At 38.4% G+C, this 22,759-nt stretch overlaps 1 long non-coding RNA gene across 3 annotated transcripts in view; it reads right to left on the bottom strand.

Moving 5' to 3' along the window:
- Positions 1 to 21,424, bottom strand: part of LOC109566222 (uncharacterized) — a 133,764-nt gene extending 112,340 nt beyond the window's left edge. For all 3 annotated transcript variants that reach the window (XR_011569317.1, XR_011569316.1, XR_011569315.1), the window contains exons 1-2: positions 20,909 to 21,424; positions 15,150 to 15,204 (exon numbers count right to left, since the gene is read on the bottom strand). This is a non-coding gene — a long non-coding RNA (uncharacterized lncRNA). The remainder of the gene's footprint in view (positions 1 to 15,149; positions 15,205 to 20,908) is intronic.
- Positions 21,425 to 22,759: the final 1,335 nt, after the last annotated feature.

Raw genomic sequence — 22,759 nt, 5'->3', positions numbered from 1 at the left:
TGCCAGAAAGGAACAGAGCTGTATTCAGTTTCCTGATACACAGTCATGTCAGTATGATCCTTACACAGGGAATTTTATTTTTTTGGTTCTCCCTTTTGGAGAGTGATAGCCACGTGGGATACTCCATCATAGGCGGTCTGGGACAGAAATGTTTGAAGAGGTTTATTTTAGGAAGAGAAGCGTTTGCAAAGGTTGCTCTTATTTTCTTATAGATTTCTAAAATTCATCAGGTCTTCTCTACCGCTCTTGCTAATTCTAGAGTGTCAGGAAATTTTTTTAAAAAACACTAATTCCCAGAGGAATGAGCCTTGAGTCATTTTCTGGTGCTAACCTACCCCTATTAAGGAGTCAGTCAAAGTGAGTCAGAGCAAGGGAAGCATTCTCGGAGGGAAGAAGGAAAGGAACCATCTAAGCTAAGAATATGAAAGACTGAAGCTGCAGAGATGGACGAGGGTGTTCTCTTGTCAAAACAAAAGAAGATAAGACCATTCTTAACAATAAGCAGTTGCTTTATTTCACTGTTCAATAATCACAGTTAATATTTATTTAGTTCTTATTCTGTATGCAGTACATGCATTAACTTATGGGAGTCTCACAGAAACTCAAAGAGACAGACACTATTATTGTCCCCATTTTACAAGTGAGAAAAGTGAGTTGTAAAGAGATGGAGCAATCTGTCTACCATCATAAAACAAGAAATTAAACCCAGGGAACTGGGCTTCTAACCTCATACTGAGAAGAGTTGCATTTAGCTGTAGTTCATTCTTATTTTATTAATTTATAATTTATATGTATATTAATATATAATTTATAATTATATAATAGATAATATAATTTATATATAAATCATATAATTTATAACTAATAATAAATTCGTTATTTTATTAATTAAAATATTAATTTTATTAGTAGCAGTTGCAAACAGGATTTTAAGATCATTTGTTCTGAGTTGAAAACCCATGCCTTGGCCTTAATTCACATCTGTGGGAATTTTATTTCTTTGGTTGTGCTTCTTTGTGGCCCATATTATTTTCCAAAGTATAATTGGAAAATATAAAAATAATTATGAATACTGCCTTCTAGATTAAACATCTGTTTAACTTGGGCAAACAGATCAAATTAAGGCTGAATCTCTTTCTTATGAAAATTTTACTTCTTTTATATGTAAGAGTTTGTTTTTGTTCTTGTTGAACTTCAGGATTTAGAAGTAGACATATTTATTTCATTTGGCCCAGATCTAGTATGTGTTTCTTGGTCTATTCTTTTTAGTTTATTGTATCTCTTAATCTTCTACACATGCAACCAGAGACCTCAGTGATGAGGGCACTGGAAAAATCTAAACAAACAATAAATTCTGGCTACATGATTCCCTATAAATGGAGTGCTTAAAAAATAATGATTGGAAACGTGATGTTGGAATGATCAGATCTTTATGAAGTCACCAAATTATAAATTTCCAGTGTTTGCCATAACTGGTAATATTTTTTCTTATTGCCTGAAGTATTTGTGATCAGTATTTTGTACATGATAAAAACAAGATAGTTCCTTGTTTTAAGAAGTAAATGTGATTCAATCTTAGACGGTTGAAATAAACCTAGAGGCCATGATGATTTACTGTGAATTCTGAAGACTGAATTACAAGCCCCTTCTTCTTGGTTGCCCCATCGGAGTTCAGAAAACTACACCAGTCTTTTTCCTTGGCACTGACTGAACACCCTCACAGGAAGTTTCTCTGAATTTCCACCTGGCTCAGACCTTGGGCATTCAGGTGACACCTGGTATCTGTCCTCAGTGGCACCTGGTACTGAGAACAGCCCCCCAAATTGTCAGTAGTCTCACCTGGGATAGAACTTTGTTTGAACTGATTTTCCTGCTCCTGGCTCTCCTCTTTTTCTTGTGTAGTCTGAACAATTTAGTCATTCCTCAAGTGATTAGTAAGTACCTACTCTGCTCTAAGGACTGCAGAAAGGATGGTAAGTTAGAAAGACAGCCACTGTCCTCACAGAGCTGATGGTCTGAAAGGGAAAACACAATAGCAATAAAGCATGAAGATAGAAACACACTATACATTGGAAATGCACAGAGAATATAAGTAACAGAATAAGCACACTAAAACAGGGGTCCCCCGGGCTGCACAGCAGACGGTGAATGGTGGGCAAGCAACCACAGCTTTATCTGCATTTACAGTTGCTGTCCATCACTCACATTTCCACCTGAACTCTGCCTCCTTGCAGATCAGCAGCAGCATTAATTCTCACAGGAGGGAACCCTACCATGCTTGAATCTTCTGGAAACCAACCCCACCCCACCTTCACTCCATGGAAAAATTGTCTTTCACAAAACCCATCCCCAGTGTCAAAAAGACCAAGATGATTTAGAAGGAAGTCAACCAAACTGAAGCAGCATCCAGAACCTTTACAGATGCTCTGCTGTTGGCATCTGCTTGGTAAGATGGCTTTTTCCAATTTGAAGGTAGAATTTTGTGGTCCTCAGTTCTCTGTAATGCTAAAAGTAAATCAATAATAATTTCCCCAGGTGTTAAATATATTTTCCTAATAATAAAAGTAGTAACACAAGTTTGTTAGAAAGATCTTACATAGTACAGAAAAAGTTTATTGAAGAAAACAAAACCCTCCATAATCCAACTGAGAGATGGCAACTTTAACTCTTAAAGTCCCTGTAGAGTTGGTTTTATACTGACTGTAGGTTGCAAAAGAGATGAAAAAGAGACAGAAAGAGAAGGGATGTCACAAACAGAGAAGTGAAAGTGAAAGTTGCTCAGATCAGATCAGATCAGTCGCTCAGTCGTTTCCGACTCTTTGCGACCCCATGAATCGCAACACGCCAGGCCTCCCTGTCCATCACCAACTCCCGGAGTTCACTGAGACTTACGTCCATCGAGTCAGTGATGCCATCCAGCCATCTCATCCTCTGTCATCCCCTTCTCCTCTTGCCCCCAGTCCCTCCCAGCATCAGAGTCTTTTCCAATGAGTCAACTCTTTGGATGAGGTGGCCAAAGGACTGGAGTTTCACTGGAGTTTCAGCTTTAGCATCATTCCTTCCAAAGAAATCCCCTTCAGAATGGACTGGTTGGATCTCCTTGCAGTCCAAGGGACTCTCAAGAGTCTTCTCCAACACCACAGTTCAAAAGCATCAATTCCTCAGCGCTCAGCCTTCTTCACAGTCCAACTCTCACATCCATACGTGACCACAGGAAAAACCATAGCCTTGACTAGACGAACCTTTGTTGGCAAAGTAATGTCTCTGCTTTTGAATATGCTATCTAGGTTGGTCATAACTTTCCTTCTAAGGAGTAAGCATCTTTTAATTTCATGGCTGCAGTCACCATCTGCAGTGATTTTGGAGCCCAAAAAATAAAGTCTGACACTGTTTCCACTGTTTCCCCATCTATTTCCCATGAAGTGATGGGACCGGATGTCATGATCTTCATTTTCTGAGTATTGAGCTATAAGCCAACTTTTTCACTCTCCACTTTCACTTTCATCAAGAAGCTTTTTCGTTCCTCTTCACTTTCTGCCATAAGGGTGGTGTCATCTGCATATCTGAGGTTATTGATATTTCTCCCGGCAATCTTGATTCCAGCTTGTGTTTCTTCCAGTCCAGCGTTTCTCATGATGTACTCTGCATAGAAGTTAAATAAGCAGGCTGACAATATACAGCCTTGACATACTCTTTTTCCTATTTCGAACCAGTCTGTTGTTCCATGTCCAGTTCTAACTTTTGCTTCCTGACCTGCATACAAATTTCTCAAGAGGCAGATCAGGTGGTCTGGTATTCCCATCTCTTTCAGAATTTTCCACAGTTTATTGTGATCCACACAGTCAAAGGCTTTGGCATAGTCAATAAAGCAGAAATAGATGTTTTTCTGGAACTCTCTTGCTTTTTCCATGATCCAATGGATGTTGGCAATTTGATCTCTGGTTCCTCTGCCTTTTCTAAAACCAGCTTGAATATCAGGAAGTTCACGGTTCGCATATTACTGAAGCCTGGCTTGGACAATTTTGAGCATTACTTTACTAGCGTGTGAGATGAGTGCAATTGAAAGTTGCTCAGTAGTGTCCAACACTTTGGGAGAGAATTCTCCAGGCAAGAATACTGGAATGGGTAGCCTTTCCTTTATTCAAGGAATCTTCCAGATCCAGGAGTTGAACCAGGGTCTCCTGCATTGCAGGCAGATTCTTTACCAATTGAGTTATCAAGGAATCCCAAACAGAAGCAAGTTTTTTGTTACCTGTTCCATCAGTTTGACTTCGCTGGTGGTTCACTGATAAAGAATTCACCTGCCAGTGCAGGAGAGGCAACTTCAATCCCTGGGTTGATAAGATCCCCTTGAGAAGGATTCCCTGTATTCTTACCTGGGAAATCCCATAGATGGAAGGAGCCTGGCTGGCTACAGTGCATGGGGTCGTAAAGAGTCAGACACGACTTAGCGACTAAACAACAGCAACAATCACTTTTACGGTATTCTGTTGGCCATTACAGGAGGACCCCATGAGAGTAAGAATACAAAAAGAAGGAAGTGATTTGGATTTTACATTGAAACCATAAAATCTTGCAGACTGTCTACGACAGAGTAATTTTTATGAAGATCCAAAATACATTTGTAAAAATCATCTGTCAGAAAATCCTTCATGAGCTGCTACTTAGAAGAGAGTTTACCACATCTAGTAAATTTGAATGGGCTTCCCTGGTAGCTCAGCTGATAAAGAATCTGCCTGCAACACAGGAAACCCTGGTTCAATCCCTGGGTTGGGAAGATCCCCTGGAGGAAGGCATGGCAACCCACTACAGCATTCTTGCCTGGAGAATCCTCATGGACAGAAGAGTCTGGTGGGCTACAGTCCATGCTGTCACAAAGAGTTTGACATGACAGCGACTAAGCACAGTACAGCACAGTAAATTTGAATATTCACATGTCCTACAATTTCATCCCTGAGTTTAATTCCCTAAACAAAGTCTTTCAGTCGTTCACACGTGCCCCAAAGCACATGGAATGAGAGTGTTCCATGCAGCAGTGTTTGCAATACAAATCAGTCAGTTACAGTCTAGATGCCCATCAATATAAAAAAAAATAAAATTAATTGTGAGGTGCTGGTATAATAAAATGCTGATAGCAGTGAACCTGATGGAATGAGAGCTACACACATCCATCCAGTTGCATCCATTGAATGAAAAATGCAGGGCACAGGTTTGATATATTTCATAGTAAATTTAAGAAGCACATCATATACTAAAACATTATGATACTTTCAACAAGAAAATAAGGATTAACAGATCTGAAGCTCTCACTGTGCAACAAGCACTATAATAAGCATGTCAAGTTGTTTTCATTTAATTCTTACAACAGGTAAAGTGTTAAAATTAGGCTTTTTCCCCCCTTATTTGCCAGATGAGAAGGCTTGAACTTAGGACATATGGCTACCTATGGCTGATGTTGTTGTACGGCAAAAGCCACCACAATACTGAAGTAATTATCTTTCAACTTAAAATTAAAAAAAGAAAACATTCTCCCAAGGTTACATGACCAGCATGTCATAGAGCTAGGACTTTAACCCAGGCAGAACAATTCTGGAGCCAACTGCCCTAACTGCTAAAGTTTGTTTTCCCCTAGATTTAGCTCTATGTGTCATAGGATAAAATGAAATGCTAAATTGCTGGAGTGTTGGAACAATGTCTGAATGGATAACTAGTCCTGGCACAGGTGAATGGGTCAGCTCATCATCTCCCCAAGCTCTCTGCACTGTGCTCTGGTGATGAAATCACCCTCACTTTTCTACCAGAATTTCAGGCACCTCTCCTATAAACACCAACTGGGTAACATATTTAACATTTTTATTGAGCATTTATTATAAGTCAGGCATTTATCTAAGTATGTGGAAGCACTAACTCATTGGATATTCATAGTACCTTCTGTGGTTGATGTTACTATGATACCCACTTTCCAGATAAGAGGACAGGCCCTGGGAAACCTGTTTCCAGAGATTAGAAAACTTGTAAGTGGCAGCACCAGGATTTAAACCCAGGCCTTCCAGCTCCCAAGCCTAAGGCTGTGTCCTTATCCATACACTGCCTCCCATAAAATATTATGCCTAGAGTAAGGGCAGATAAGCAAAAACTGGCTAGTGAGCTATATCAAACATAGAGACCTCACTGATATTCTAAAGAATTTCCATTCTCTTAAGGAGCCAGAAAAATGTACTGTTTAACATGTGTACTCAGAGAAAGCAATGGCACCCCACTCCAGTCCTCTTGCCTGGAAAATCCATGGGCGGAGGAACCTGGTAGGCTGCAGTCCATGGGGTCGCAAAGAGTCGGACATGACTTAGCGACTTCACTTTCACTTTTCACTTCCATGCATTGGAGAAGGAAATGGCAACCCACTCCAGTATTCTTGCCTGGAGAATCCCAGGGACAGGGGAGCCTGGTGGGCTGCCGTCTGTGGGGTCGCACAGAATCAGACACGACTGAAGTGACTTAGCAGCAGCAGCAGCAGCAGCAACATATGTACTAGGAAAAACCAGATGGCTTCATCTTGGAGACTGTAAGAACAATACAGTTGCACTAAAGTTTTTTATTGAAGTATAGTTGATTTATAATATGTTGGTTTCAGATTTATAATAAAGTGGTTCAGTTATATGTAAACGTATATATGTAGCTTTTTCAGATTCTTTTTCCTTTATAGGTTATTATAAGATATTGAATATACTCCCCTGTGCTACACAGTAGGTCCTTGTCATTTATCTGTTTTATATGTCACAGTTTGTATCTGTTAATCCCAAGCTCCTAAATTCTCTTGAGTTTTTAATTTAATTTTGTCACAAGTTCACTGTCTCATCCAAGCTAACAAGACTTAATTCAATTAACAGCATTGCAGGCATTTGATTCACATTTACTTTAAGTCATTTTTAGGGTGAGGAATGCCATTTCATAAATTAATCAAAATTTGGGGGAGGAGTCCCACTATATGTGAGACTCTAGAACAAAAGACACAGAGTTGAAAAATACACTGTCTGTGCCCACAGGCATTCACAGCCAAATGGTTACAGCAGTGTGATGACAGTGCCTGTCATTCAACTATTCAACATGTTAGATTCTGAAACAACAAATACACTCTACATGTGACTAACTCAATGTGTGATGCCCTAAAAAATAGGTGACTTTTGAACTGAGACATACAAGATCAGAGCCCATCACTAGGCATAAATGGAAAGGAAGGGCATTGCTGGTAGTGGGGCACAACAAGGTCAGAAGTCTGGAGGCCCGAGAGCATGCTATGCTATGCTAAGTCACTTCAGTCGTGTCCGACTCTGTGGACCCCATAGACGGAAGCCCACCAGGCTCCCCCATCCCTGGGGTTCTCCAGGCAAGAACACTGGAGTGGGTTGCCATTTCCTTCTCCAATGCATGAAAGTGAAAAGAGAAAGTGAAGTCACTCAGTTGTGTCCGACTCCTAGCGACCCCGTGGACTGCAGCCCACCAGGCTCCTCCATCCGTGGGATTTTCCAGGCAAGTGTACTGGAGTGGGGTGCCATTGCCTTCTCTAGCTCAAGAGCATATCATATGTATAATTTTTTGTCATCAGAGTGCAGATTGCTTAGGGGGACATGACGGAAAATGATCCTGGAAAGGCTAGTTGGCAGGAGATTACAAAGACTTTGCCTGACTCCATAGGTTAGGCTTGAAGGCAACAGAGAGGCAAAGACTTTTACGCAGGAGGGTATCATAGGTATTATTTTATAATGCTAACTCTGGTGGAAGTGAGAAGGCTGGATGACAAGAAGGAGAGAAACCAGCCTGAAGGCTGTTGTAACAGTTAGGTGAAGCAATACCAGGGGTCTGAACTAGGCTACTTTATGAAATAAGTAGTATTTGGGGACCCATTTTACAGATGAGAAGATCAAGGCACAGAGGAGTAAAGTACTTTGCGCAATGCTGTGTGCATGCATGTTAAGTTACTTAAGTCATGTCTAACTCTGTGCAACCCCATGGACTGTATAGCCCACCAGGCTCCTCTATCCATGGAATTTCCCAGCAAGAATACTGGAGTGGGTTGCCATTTCCCTCTCCAGTGCAACGCTGCACTACTGGTAAATAAAGGAGCCAGATGCGGACCCAGGGAGTGAGACAGTAATGCCCCCTGCACCTGTCACAGCTCTGCCAGGCCAGCTGATGATCATGGCAGTTGAGAAGGGAATGAGCGGAGGCAGCAAGAGAGAGCCTTGAGCCTGAACTACAGAGTGGAGCGGACAGTGGTGCTCCCAGGAAATATCACATCGATCACAAAGAAGCAGGTTGGGTGAGAAATCAATGAATTCAGTCTTAGATATGGACTACAGGAGTTCTGTGATAGCCAGGCCATGACACCAGAGGACTGTTGAAAAGGTCAAGCCTAGGCTTCAGGAGAGGTGTGGACAGAGAAAATCAACCCAGATACAGAATACCCTGTTCAGTCGACACTGTTCCACCCAAGACCCACAGCCTAAAGAGGAGAACCTGAGTCCATAAGAGGCAGTTCAGAACTGAGGACTCTGGGGTCACACTCATGTTTGAATTCTAAGCCTAAATCTTTGTTCTAGGAGATATGTCTTCACTTTTCCAATCAGAGTTTTTCATTCATAAATGGAGATTACAACACTTCATTTGCCATGTTTTATAAGAGTTATCCTCCAATTAAAAATAAAAATTAAAAAAAAAACTACCCATCAAGAAGGAAAAAAAAAAAAAAAAGGTTAATATATATCTAAAGTACCTGCCAGGTTGCTTTCCAAAAGTAAGTGCTCAATTAGTGGTGATCATTATTATGGTTGTTTCCATGTAAGGATTTGTCTAAGGCAAGGCTAGAACGTAGCGAGCAGTCTGGGCAGCCAGCCCAGTTACTCTCTTGGCAGGTTTTCCCATAAAATTCTCTTACCTACATGGAATTGTCACTAACATTTTAACCCAAGAAGGTCCTTTTGAGGAATATGAATCGGGCTTAAAAAAAAAAAATCAGTTCTTTATTTGCCAAAAAAATAACCTAGAGAAATGAGATAAAAATTCTATATATGAAAAAAAATTTTAATTCTATGTACATGATAAAATTTTAAATATTGACTGAAAACAAAGCAAGGGCCACATTTCCCAGATTCTTCTTTTTTTTATTTTTTAACTTTTAGGAAAACAGCTTTACAACGTTGGTTTCTGCCTTACAACAACTCGAATCAGTCATAATTATACACGTATCCCCTCCCTCGTGGTCCCTCCCTCCTCTCCCGCATCCTACCCCTCTAGGTCATCATACATTTCCTAGATTCTTAAGTGACTGAGGCAAGTGTGGGGTGTGGCTCATCACCTCTGAAGCAGAATCAGGTCAGATGAATAGTAGAAAGTATGTTTTCAGCCATAGTCACCTTGTTCAAGACTTTCCATTATGACAGTATATTTGTCCACAGGGACACATGTCCCAAGAAGGATAGTCTTTCCAGAATCATAGGAAACTTTGAGACTTGAAAATTCAACAGAAAAGACGAACATGGTAATAAAGTAGAAACGTTAAAGATTGAAGGCCAGTAAGCATTTACTTATCACTTTGTCATTCCCAACTCCTTCAGATATATTTTATTTGAGGATTCAATGTGGTGACTAACAGCATGGTTATTTAGGAAGAGACCTTTAAGTCTGAAAAATTACAGTAGAATAGAATTTCTGGGAAAAGGACTCATTCACCGCACACACACACACACACACACACACAGCGTACATACACATCGTTCAAAACACAAACCAATACACTTAAGAAGGAAGAAGGACATCGGAAATAAATAAATGAAATTTATTGTTTAATTTGATTGCCTTGAAGATAATATGTTCAGTAAGGATATGAGTATAACCAATATGGAAAAAGTTAGAAAAAATAATTAAAAGAGGAAGCCTTGCCAACCTCATCCTTTAGAAATAAGGAAAGATGTTTCGAGACAAAAATCTTTTCCTCTCCACAATAAAGATTCTTGGCCTGTTCAGTTCTCGTCTCAAGAGCATGGCTGCAGAACATCAGATTCACTAGTTCTTGTTCCTTCCGAGCGCCCGCCCCCCACCCATGCTTATCTGAATATATAAGCCTGCCCTTTGCTCAGATTTATGGGTCGGGCCAGAGCTGTGTGTATTTACAGCGTTCTGACCTGAAGACCCTGGGCTGAAGAAGAGGAGGAAACCAGGCCCATTCCATAAACAGAGACAGATATGAGGGGGAGGTAGAAGGCCTTGCTAGCACTTAACATTTTTAACTATTTGGCCAAGCTTAAGAATTAGTGATTAGATTAGAGCAAAAGTAGAACGAGAGACCGGAGTGCAGACTTGGCGGGGAGAGTAAACTGTATTTTTGCTGGTTACTGGGAGGGCCTAGGTTGGGGGATGGGAGCGGGGTTAAATGTAATGTGGAAGGTCTGAGAGAAAATTGATAACTCAGATGCAGAGGGAGCTATAAAATGCTTTGGGAAGGCAGAGGGTGTACAAAGAGGAGGATAAAAACTGCCTTCAATAAGTTAGAAAATTTCTCCAACCACAACTTGCATTTCTTGTGTGAAGCTGGACTGCTTGCATTCTTTAAACTGTAAAGGGTCATCGAAGAAAAATCTCCTGCTCCATGCTTAAATGAGAACACATTGCCATAGATTACCAAAACCTAATCAATTGTGAGCTGAAATATTTTTCTCAGGGTCTGGTGGCCACTTGAAAGCAATTCCATTTTCAAACAGGAGTGCTTGGTAAAGGGACCACCCCCATGCAGAGCTCTGGTCCATGCCCCAGTTCAAATGGGAAAGAGCATGCAATGGACCCTTAAGCAGTGCTTGGCACCCAAAAACTGAACCCCACACCTCCAGGGTGGCATCTTTACCCATAAACCAAATGTGAAAGTACAACTTCTGTCTGGGCCATTCTCAAATAATTTACTTGCTGGAAAAACTTGAGTGCATGCAGAAAAACTGGCCTACTGACTGACTAAATTAGAAATAATCTGGCATCCATAAGTAAAGGCTACAATATTCACTGGAGACCTCCAAAGCAAAGCAACTGGGACAACACAGTAAGTGACTCATCCACAAATCAATTTACATTGCAACAGAGCAGAGAGTTGCAGTGGACATGATTTAACCCATGATTGGAGAATTTGTGAAATACCATGGAATGGTTTCCTTTTGCTCATTTTAATATCAAGCAATCTGGTTCATATGATGTTCCCTGTTAAAGCATCTGCTAGAATGATATTGCTTGACTGGACTATTTTCCTTTCTAAGGTATGCTCTGGATCCTGAAGAGTACTCTTACTATTCTAAACGGGTTTGTGTGACTTGGATTAAACTAGCACTAACAATTGCATGAGAACACGTGTGTGCTTAGCACTGGTTGTGGCACTTCATAAATGTTAATTTGTTTATGAGGACTACATTATTATTAAAGTCATGAGTTGGAAATAAAAAGGAAAATTGACTCTACAACCGAACTTTGAAAAATTGTATAATCCAAAAATACGCTGAAATGTATATTTTCTTTTTATGTTGGCATTTTCTGTTCAAAATTAAAATTCAAAGCAGTAGAGCTAAAGAAGGCATTTGAATTATTCTGTTGGTGCAAACTGAGTACACAACAGTGAAAACTTGGGCCAAAGGTGATGAATGGGAAGCAGCTATCCTAAGCAGGTTGCATTTCTAAAGTCAAATGAAATACGTGATATTCTAGAAAACTAACTTTTTATTACTATCATTTTTTAACTTTCCCCTAAAATAACACAACTTCTGCTTTGTCAATAATGCATGCTCAAAACAGATGCAAGCGCATGATGAGGATTTGGGAGGAATTTGGGGACTATTCCATCGCAGCTAAAATGCTTTTCTGTGTCATTTCTGTTGAGATCCATTTGCCGGCGAAATCATTTTTTTCTCTAATATGGTGTGGATCACAGCAACAGTTCAGATGTAACCATTTAGGAGCAGAGGCCTAACTCAGTATGCCAGGAAAAAAAAAAAAAAAACATGCACCACAAAGAGCATTGAGATGAATGGCTCTATTTTATGAGCCATAAAAGTTTTATTCATCTTGACACTGAAACAGGTTTAGGCAGTGAGTTGACACGCCTTAAATAAATAAGTGGAATTAATTCCCCAGCCCTTGAAACAATAGCAGCATGCATGGAGCACGGAGAAATGCCCCATTGTTTCCTGTGGCTGCCTGATATTGATATTATTTGTGTTTTCTGTGCTGCTGCCTCAGGGGCCTGGTTGATCCACTTCAGATTCATCCCCTGTTTTATTAGAGGTTGAAAAAGGTTCAAGACCTGTTTGTACCACAGCTCCCACCGACAGCTAAGGAACCAGTTTGGCGTCTGGTTTGTCTGTTGTTTTACTGCTGACCTTCAAATCAACTTTAACCCCTGACCTCCAGAGGCATCTATCATGACAAGAGGCTGTTTAACACAAATGGTGCCCATTTATAGGGGAAGAGACTCAGAAGATTTCCTTTTTATGAAGAATTTAGTTTTTCACCCCTCTTTTCTCAGTCACCACAGGTGAAATCTCTCTCAGCAGCTGGCTTATGAAATAATGGGAAGGGAGGCCTTAATGAGCAGAAAGCACCCTCAGCTGGAGATAAATATATGCAAATGAGATGCACAAACAAAGGAGCCTGGACAGAGAAATATCTGCAATTCCAGCAAAATGCTGCCTGCAGCTCCAAGATGAACAGCTTTGATAAAATGGTAACAAAAAGCACCTTTTTATTCTCCAGCGTGTTTTACATTGCAATAGGCCATTGTCATTGCTAGCCAGTGGAGCATGCAGGGGTTTTCTGCACTGTTTCAGAAAACTGTTTAAACATTTGTTTTAAGGCATTCATGAAATATAATCAATGGACTGCTTCTGTGTTGTTGTCATGATTTTTTTTTCCTGAGTGTGTTTTAGACGTGACTGTCCTTCTTTTACCTGTTGGTCCTTTCATAGTCTCATAGGCCTGTTTCTTTTGGTGACTGTTTCTTCCACAGACCAGCATTTTTTTTTTTTTAATTTCAATGAAAAGAGATTTCAAGTTAATAACTAGTAGGAATCTGCTTTGAGCCACCACAGAGCAACACCAAACAACTAGTGTTAATGATGGCAATCAAGTGTGTAGAGCTAATTCAGAGACAGGCATGTAACATGCTGATTTTAATAAGCTTTAAAAAGGCAATCTCTAACTTTTAAAAGTCTCCTTTTAATTCAACCATCCTTGGCTCATATGATACCAAAACAAACAAAACCATTAAAATATGTTTTCAATATATAGCCACAGTGCTATTTGATGGTATTTTCAATTAGCACTGTGTTAGGAAAATATTGATTTGATGAGCTTTAAAAATGGAAAAGCTAAATTCATTAACCTATTTGTGGGGGGGCAGTGACGGGGAGAGGGAATAGAAACTTTTTTTTTCTCTTCAAAGGAATTAAGCCCCAAACCCAGTCTCTTGCCGGAAGACAGACTGGACCCAGGACAGAGAAATTGCTGCACGTGAACATGTGTATGATGTTTAGGTTAATAATCCAAGCAGTTAAGGTGAGAGATGTAACACCAGACACTTCACATGCATCAAAATACCATCACTGTAAAAGCTCTGCGATATTTGGTTTTCATTTATAATCCAATCTCCACATTCTGAGAAAAGATGTACCGTCCTTTACTTAAATGATTTCATCTTGGTTGCCTGGATTGGAGCAGAGACATTTCTTCTGAGTACTGTGGGGCTTTCACATTTTATGTGCATTTCATCAGGCAAATGTCAAATTCGCTAATAACAAGAAAATCTCCTCATTTTTAATCATGCCACTCCTGTTGCATGGGTTGGGGGTGGGGGGAGGAGGGAGTGGAGGAGGAAATATAAAGCATTGAGCAGTCTGACCAAAGAGCAGAAGGAGAAAATGTTTCTTTGGGTTTGGAAACGACACATGCTTGGTTATCTCCATGCCTGCATCAGCACATCATTAAATTCAGAAATTCAGGAGTTAATAGAAACTTGGTTGGTTCTATTAGAGATGCTTTTGCCAGCCCAGGTTTGAGGCAGCATAATTATGCTCAACTGCTGTTGTTTGGAAAGGGCAAACAGCATCTTAGGCACAGAACAATGAAATTACAGCTGAGATTTAGGTTAGCAAAAGCCGTCTTCTCTAGGCTTTTATGATTCATTATTTCCCATTAAATACAGTATTAGAAGTGTACACTAGATAGCTCATGGTTGCTGCTCTCGGAGCACATTATCTATATTACACAGGTCTGGGGAGCAGAATTAGAAAACTTTGGGGGAATGAGCAATATGTGTTTGCTGATAGAAGTACCATATGGCTCATCTTCTTCAATTGCTTTCATTGCGACTCTGATGCTGGAGAAATTAAAGTTTTATTTGATGTGGCACAGCTTAATGAACTGTCTTCTGTTAGGAAAATTGAATATGTTTCCTGTTATTTGAGCACAGAGCCTCCATGGTTTGGCTGATGAGGGATGCATTATGTATTGTTTATTTAGCATTTGGAAAACAAAAGCAAGATATTGAAGGTAAAATTGATTACTGCTGGATTGCATTATATAATCAAGTTTTATCCCTTTAAATTTCCCTTTACAATCCTTTGTTAATGTTTTAATACGAGATTGTTCCAGGTTTTTGTCCTTCTGAAGTACAAAGAGCTTGTTTTTTTCCCCCCCTCAAGATACCTTTATTTGTAAACAAGTCACATGAAACTTGAAACCTAGTATTGCTGTATTTATAGAGTTTGAAGAACAATATTTGGGAAAGATGAATATAATTCAATTTGTGTGAGTCTAATGGCAAAACTTCCAAGTGAGTCCTCAATCAGCTTTGAGAGAAATCTAACATTTGCTAGCTGAAAGTGGAATGTCATTTTCTTTTGTTTGAAATAGACCACTTAAGAACATGCCTTATGAGAAGGAAGAAATTTTTGATATTTGGAAATACAAACCTCAAAATATCAAATTTTAGATTTTCAAGTTAGTTGTCAGTGAATGAAAAGTTGGACTCAACCTGTGAATTTTTTAAAAATGAAGTGTACATTCCATGAATTTGATATTTTACTAAATATGACTAGAGAAAACATAACCAAAAATATACTTACATGATGAGAAAACTGAAATGTCATCCATGTGAATGTTCTCTACTCCCTGAACAATCTGCAAAGATACACATCGAGCATTTTGTTTAATTTCCCCTTTTTTGTTCTGGATCCGATTGTGTTTTAGACATAAAATCTGAATAATCTCTAAAAAGACTGAAAGTAAGATCATCTAATCACTGTGTTTCTTTCATTTTTTCAGTGAGAAATATTCCTCCTATGGGCTGGTGACTCAGATACAGATCTGCAACAAGCAACTAGGATAAAAAATAGTTAAAATGAATCAACATTTATCTGGAATATACAGTCCTGACCTTAAAAAAAAGTCATTTATCTTCTGTGTCCTGTAATGTTTTGAGGATTCTGGCAAATACGGCAGTTAAACAAACTTCTCTCATAATCTAAATACTGTCTGTTCAAGAGAGGCTTCCAATGTTTATAGCCCATAAGTAAAGAAAAAAAAAAAAATCCTGGTATTTAACCAAGAATAGTGCTCTTGAAAATGTCTTCGAACAAAGTGTTTAAGCAAAACTTTGGCCACGGATATTTTCAATTCCTCATTCTTCTTCTGATTCCTTTTTTCAATGAGCTGTTTTCATATGCCATCATTTCTCTCCTTTCCTTGAAATTAACGAATTCATTTCAAAAAATGAATGCCTAACTAGTGACCTGGTCATACAAACTTCCTTGAGAAACAGTTGAGAAGAAAACATCACATTTTTATGAACCCCATCTCCTGCCAGGGGCCTCGGAGGAGGAACACCATTATGCATTGTTATCAGCGTGGTGTAATTTGACTGTTGACAAAGTATCCGTGGCAGTGAGAATGAGCGCAGTTAGAAGTGTGGCGGATTGTAATCAAGAAGATGCTTAGCTGTGCAACACTGCATCTTGAGCAGATTTGAATCAACATTGCCTTAAGGGGACACACACACATACCAAAAGGAAAAAAAAAATCCATTAATTTTTAGAGGGAAAATTAGAGTGGCACTTGATGAAGTGAAATTTGACATGCGTTAATTGCTCTGCAGCTCCCCTAATTAGAGATTTTCAAATTCTTTTACTGCTGTCACCATGATGACACATTGTCTTGCAGGACAAGTAGCGAAACTGCACATTGGTTTGATCAGGAAGTTTTACAGAGGAAGATGGGACGGTATCCTTGAGCCCACTTCCAAAAGGTGGACAGCTGGAGAGCAAGGAGGAGTTCGCAGCCCTACCTGGAGCACAGATAAAAATATGCTTATTACAATAGTTTCAGTCTGAGACTTAATGTAAAGGAAGCAGGTGCGGATGCGATTTCCTTAAACAGATGGAAATGTTCCTCTGGTACTCATGCCTCTGTTTCCAATGAAATATTTCAGGTGGAACAAAAAGTCAGCAAGATGCTACATTACATACACATTCTCATATTTCTACTTATATTCCTCAGAAATTGGACAGAGGCGGATTTTGAAAGGCTGTGTCATGTTTTTCCCAGGTCTGAAGTCAGAGGCAAACAGCACTTTTGATCCCCTTCTTAATCTTAAAGTAATTATACTGCTGTTTGGCCCCCAGCATGGCATCAAATATGATACCATAATAATTTTGGTTTCCCTTTCAACCCCTCTTGTCTAGCCCTTGAACCTCTCTTAATTCATTAACATATTGAATTTTTTTCAATTTTCCATTTTCTTGCAATAACAATATTAATGCTGGGGTGAAAGCTTGATTGGAGCTAAATTACTTGTTACCTGCTGGCATTTATTTATATGGCATTGAATTATAAAGCTTTGCTATTGTCATGCCTTGGGCGAATTGTTTATGACACCAGTAATAGGAGTAATTGTTATTGTTGAAATTACCTGTCAGCTACCCATAGCAGTGGCCCTTGTCCCACTGACAAATAGTGACAAGGGAGAGGTATCCTCCATGCGTCCCCCTGATGGCTTCTCCTCTGATAATAAGAAGTGCAGGGCCTCTGATAATTTGCCTGTCACTGTTGAGTGCAGCTCAGAGAGAGTTGGCCAAATTGTTGTCATTCACTTTGACAAAGACAGCAAAATGCCCCTGTGCAGGAGGAGGATTATCAAAATAAATGAAATCACTTACACCCCCTTTGTTTGTTTGGCTCAAGAATTGCCTGGCTTTGTATGAGTTTCTGAAATTAGGGTCCAGTTCTTCTGGGTATACTGCTGTTCATTCTAAGACAAGGATCCCAGGCAAGAGAGGCATTTTATAAGACTCACTGTTTTGCAATTTACATAGGTCATGAAAAAATTATATTCTGCTATAGAGTCAGTAAGGTTGTAACAAGAAGTCTAAACATGAGGTTGAATACCTTAGTTTAAAGTATATGTAACATTCACATCTTTTTCTCTTCTGCCTTCCTTTAATCCTTCTTTTTTTTTCTTTTTTGACCCACTCAGGCATTCAAATTCAATAGACTTTCAAAAAATGCACACATTTCCTGGTTGTAATCAGGTTTCCTTTAAAAGTGTGGAAATCTGCATCTCTGACTCTTAAAGCCTTAAAAGATTACCCAGTCAAATTTAGGATTATTATTTCAAATGGCTGCTTCCTCTCCATAAGTTATCTTTTATTTATATAATATCTTCATGTGTAAAGAGAGAAATGAAACGTAGTTCCAGGTATGAAGCATCAATTATCACAGGCTAACAGAGGAAGCAAACTGACTCTGTTATTGCCAGAGCTCAAGTATAAATATTTGCATTTTAAAACCCCTTGGTTGCAGCCTGTGAACCTGTCATAGAGGAGAGAAGGGGACGGGAGAAGGGGGGATGATGTCCAGGGGTCTCCACATCTGAAAGAAATGGGCTTTAAAGTAATCAAACCTCTGCTCTTGTAAAAACCAAAATCATTCTCACCATTTCACAAAAGGCATCATTTCACGCTAGGAAAATTCTAATTTTTAAGGGGCCTGTGAGGTTACCGCTCGTAGGTCTTCTTGACAAATGCTTGTTGTTATGAGAAGTTGCAAAGAGAAGAAGAAAATAACTGGGATAAATGTAAAATATTGGCTCCTTATAGGATAGTAATCAGCTGTTTATTGGTCTCTACCAGACAAGTAATGACCGAGCCCAGTGTTAAGTGCCAGCAACATCGCCCTGGGCCCTTCCCTCCTAACACCGGCCATTATCTGATTAAAGAACCTCCAAAGAAGTCACTATTGCATAATTTTATGGGCCTTAACAGCACGCAGGTTGGCTGGCAGGAAAACTACCTAGGAGGGTTGATATACCAACAGTGAAACATGATTTTATTTACTCCACTCACACCTTGCTCTCTGAAAGGGTTTCTGAGTATCTCAGACACTGGTGACCACAGAAGACAACTAAAATTGTTCAAAGGAATTGTGTGAGAGGTGAAGGAGCCAGACAGGGAGAGGCAAGAAAAGTAAAATTATCTATCCCTTAAAATTTTTCATGAGCTGCACAGTCTGAAGTAATTAACAGCACCATTACAGGCAACTAGACCTTGTCTTTGGTGTTTGGTATTTCAAGCAGGTAAGTTTCTAGCAGTGCTAAAATCATACATGCAATGATATGATGATAGGAATAAAGTGTTTCTAGTCCTTAAAAAATACTGTAGTCTTCTAAAGGCAACCATTCTCTGGTTAACCGTGCTGAATGTCTCTGATTAACAAGTGGAAGGCAGCGACATAATTAAGAGGTTATCTGTAGTCATAAAAATGCTCAAACCTGTCTTGGAATGTGATCCCTTTAACAGATAATTTTTAAGAATGTAGCATGTCCTCGCTTTCTCTGTCGAGACCCACGTTAGTGATCCCAGGAGGGAAAATAAACATACGTTTTTAAATGAAGATATTTAAAATGTACCCCATATTTCAGTGTGTGGCTGTAACCTGGTCTTTTTTATGTTCTTCCTATAAAACCTAAATTAAGCCTCTTAGGAGTGGTTTTGCTGTAGGTTTCATCTAAAAACACAATACGTTTCAAATGATTCCAGTACTTGAGTACACGTTAACATGCAATCTCTAATGTGTGTTCTCTCCCGTCCTCTTCCAGACAGCAGCTCTTCTAAAGGAATGAGGCTTCTTTAAAATTTAGCTTCATTTGAAATGGAAACTTTTAACAAATAGTAATTGCTCCTGTAGCTCTATTGATGAAGTGACTGGCAGCAAATCTTTTCTCCTCTCTCTCCCTCTCTCTCTCTCTCCTGTAACATTTTGAAACACCCATCAGTGTCAAAGGAAACTGCACACATCTCCTTTGCTGCTCTAAATAAGGCTCAGCAATGTTAAGAAAAATGTCAGAAAAAGCTCAGTGGATTAAAGTAACATTTCTGCACCATGTCACGGAGAATGGCAGGGCAGACTGGTCTGCATAATTCTGAAAGATATTTTGTGTGAAATGCTTACTCTATAAACGGAATGAAATTTTATTTGGAATGATTTAAGGTTGTATTTGATCACCTACAACATTCAGTTGTTTTTCCAAATCTCCTTAATACACCTTCGATATATATTTCTAAAATTAGAACAATAATACACTCTTCTCTTTGTAGAATGTTTCTCCACCCGTGTACAGCGTTAAAACACACTGTGGACTCTTCAATGCATTTTTCTTTTCTTTTCTTTCTAACATCCCTAGGATGTTCATTCAGTGAAAGCAGTAAAAACACTGAGCTCTTACACATGTAAATTCATTGAACTAATCAGCCAGATTTCCCCCTAAATAAAATTTGTGTATAACTTTGGAGATTTTCAGCACAGTTCATTTAGTAATACATTTTTTAAAAAGAGCATTTATATTTCATTCATGTATTGAAAATACATGACTGGTTGGAGGATTTTAGTTTGTTTTGTTCTCTTTTTCTAAAGAACAGTCAAGAATACAGTGGTAGTAAAACACCCAACAGTACAATAAGTACATAATTAAAACTCAGCAGTTAAAAAAGGAAAATACCTTACAAATCCAATACCAGATACCATTATACCATTAGACATGACAAGATTCGTTTCACAAAAACAAGGTAAATCTCTGCTGATTTTAAATACAAACTTTTTTCAAAACAGGTTAAAAATGAATTTAGACAAATTTGTCTCTTAACCTTTAAAGATTTCCTACCCATTTCTGTATGTCCTTTATTACATTAATTTTTTATTTAAATTACACCATTAACTGGATATGAATTTATCAAGAATACATGTATTGATTTATAAAACAGTACCATTAATTATTATAATAGCTAGATGTAGCTGATATTACAAAGCCATTTAAAGGTTTTTAATATAACTTGGACATACATAGATAGATAGGCATTATGGACAAGACTACAATTCAAACTGGCTACCAGCAGTTAATGAAATCCTTGATTTATATTCTAGTTTAGAGATTGATTATATTGTTGCTTTGTAAAACTATTTATATTATGCCATTTTTCAAAGGATGTCTCAATAAAAAAGCTAAATAAAATATTCAGTCAATTCCCAAAGCAGATTTTGTTTTCTATATTTTAAATGCTAGTGAAAATAATTGATTGTGTGTGTTCCAAGCTTTGTCATTTCCATTCCAGAGGTGGCTTTCCTGATGGGAGACTCGTTTGCAATGCACACTTTCACACACTCTTGGATTCTTGCAGAAACAAACCCCTTCTCTTTATTTCATTAGCCGCCCTCCTCCTCAACAAACCCATGTATATTTCACGAAACCCACACATCAGGACACATAAGTCTTTTTGGCATCTTTTATGTTATGCATTTTTTTTTTTTCTTAAGGTTGTGGAAAACTGGGACTTACCCCAAAGCCGCAAAACAGGCAATCACGAAGAGAATTTGGGTAAGAATGCAATCTGAAGAGGAAAAAAAAAAAATAATGAGGAAGAATATAAGCAAATAACAGTAACACTTTCAAATTACTTTTCAAATGGTAATTAGCCAACCAATAGATTGAAAGTTAAATTCTTTTCACATTGTACTTGATTTGGGTCTCCTACTCTCTTTATTTATATCACTTTTCCTTGCCTGGCAACATATGTTACCGATTTATTATAGTATTTTTACTGTTAGCAGACAAATCTAAAGGCTAGCTGAGAAGGCTAGCTTCATCTGATGACTTTAACAACAACTGCAGGGCATCCTTGAGGGTGAGCCAATAGGCTCTTTTGAAGCTATAATACTATTAACCATTTTGATGCCAAAATATTTCTTATAGCTAAAGTTGGTTCTGTCTTTGTGGGCATTCCAGGTTTTACATACACAAAAGTTAAATGTAAATGATTTGTTTTGTAAACATCTCAATGGCTTTCTAAGCACTTTCTTCCATGTGTCTTAAGTTTCCTAAAAGCCATATGAATGTTGTGGTTTCTTTATTTCCCGCTTTCTTTTACAGGACATTGAACTCTGGGCACACAATGGTAAGTAAACAGCTATCAAGCATCAAGTTAAATTGTCACTTCACCCTCCCCCATGCCATTAATTTTCTGCTATGCTATTAAAAGAAACAAATATCCTTTAGAGTTTCAGTGATCACATCTCTCTGACATATGTACAGTACTGAAAAGTTGAGTTCAAATGAGATTCTTTTTTGGCTAAGAATCTGAAATTCCTTTCCAAATTAGAGATGCCATATATTATGGCCATTTTAATGGATATGTAATAGTAGCCAAAAGTTTATGCCTTTTAATATGTACACATGAAAATGTCTGTTTCAGAGCTGTATTTGTTGACAGAAAGTATTCAGTTTAAAGTTGCCAAATAGCAAACTTCCATTTTTGATCATCTGTAATTTACTTCACTCCAGATTGTTTAGTCATTTTAACTTAAAATTTTTATAAATGACCTCTTTTTCCACTCAAATGTCTCACGCAGAGTTTACTTACAATTTCAGATACATTTGATAGAAATTCTCTCACACATGCATGACTTGAAACTTTTGAAATTAAATCTTAAATATTAGAGGCCAGTATTACTTATCTGCAAGGTATGGCTCAGTAACTAAAATTTCACATCATCTTGATACTAGAATTCAACCAATAAAACCAAGATACTCATGATAGCATTAGGGGTCTGACTGTGAAAAAGTGAATTTTGAGGTCTTGTACCCCGAGGATCCAAAACACGCTAAGACATATTGTCTGCATAAACATATCTAGAGTAAGAGATTCTGCCTGAAAATCATAGCAGTGCCTCTGCTCTCCAACATATGTAAGAACACATGATCATACCTGGTTTTAAGACAAAATCGCAAACTTTGCCATCACAACAGGTGATGAAACAACCACCATCTAAGTAACCATTCATCTGATTCCAAAATTTTTATTCAGTAAAAATATTTGTATTTATTTCATCACTTTTACTTTCATATATTTTCCAAATTTTTAGTATTAGCTATCACAACCCCATCAAAATAAGAAGAAAAAATTATATTTTTACATATAAAAGTTACACAGTTTCATCCTAGTCTAATTTAGGATACTGTCTAAGTGGACTTGTTATTCATATCTATTAGCAGATATTTACTATATTTATATCTTTGTCCCCAAGAGGCATCTTATGGTGATGGTGGGTAATTTTAGGTCAGAAGCAGTTATGATCAAAAGCTTTTCAGCTTCAGAGAATGAGACCAACTTTTCAAAGGCATAAATGCACA

This window comes from Bos indicus, chromosome 11 (genome assembly GCF_029378745.1).
Source record: "Bos indicus isolate NIAB-ARS_2022 breed Sahiwal x Tharparkar chromosome 11, NIAB-ARS_B.indTharparkar_mat_pri_1.0, whole genome shotgun sequence".
Lineage (NCBI taxonomy): Eukaryota > Metazoa > Chordata > Mammalia > Artiodactyla > Bovidae > Bos > Bos indicus.
The sequence above is the reverse complement of the archived record's forward strand: the minus strand, read 5'-3'. Positions and strand labels throughout refer to the sequence as shown.